The sequence below is a fragment of the Lipotes vexillifer genome, unplaced genomic scaffold (genome assembly GCF_000442215.2).
Source record: "Lipotes vexillifer unplaced genomic scaffold, Lipotes_vexillifer_v1.1 scaffold543, whole genome shotgun sequence".
Classification (NCBI taxonomy): domain Eukaryota; kingdom Metazoa; phylum Chordata; class Mammalia; order Artiodactyla; family Lipotidae; genus Lipotes; species Lipotes vexillifer.
This window is the reverse complement of record NW_006799055.1, coordinates 3687711-3688109: the sequence shown is the minus strand read 5'-3', so window position 1 is coordinate 3688109 and position 399 is coordinate 3687711. Positions and strand designations below refer to the sequence as shown.

General features: G+C 54.4%; 1 protein-coding gene across 3 annotated transcripts in view; it reads left to right on the top strand.

Annotated features, from left to right (window-relative positions):
* Positions 1-399, top strand: part of ATP8A2 (ATPase phospholipid transporting 8A2) — a 463903-nt gene that overhangs the window by 408262 nt on the left and 55242 nt on the right. The window lies entirely within an intron of this gene.

Below are 399 nucleotides of genomic sequence, written 5' to 3'. Positions count from 1 at the left end.
CCTCGCCTCCTTCCCTCCCTCTGCCTTGGCCCTGAGCCCTCTTTTCAGACCCTCACCTAACTGACAGCTGCCCCTGTAACTCTTCCTTAAGACCCTCTCCCACCTCCTCCCAAATTCTCTGTGACCCTGAATCCCGGGAACTGGGAGTCTCATCATCGGAAGCTGTGTCTCCCCCTGTCATCGCCTTCCCTCTGTCCCTGTAGCTGTTGAAATCCTGCTTCTCTTCCCATCACATCCCACACTCTGTCGCTAAGAAGTCTTCCCAGACTTCTAGCCTTCCTCTTACCCCCAGAGCATATGAGCATGACACATCCATTCCACGTGTGACGTAGGAGACACCACCCCATTTTAAGTTCCTTGAAGACAAGGACCATAACCCGTTCCCCTTCCTCCTCTGGG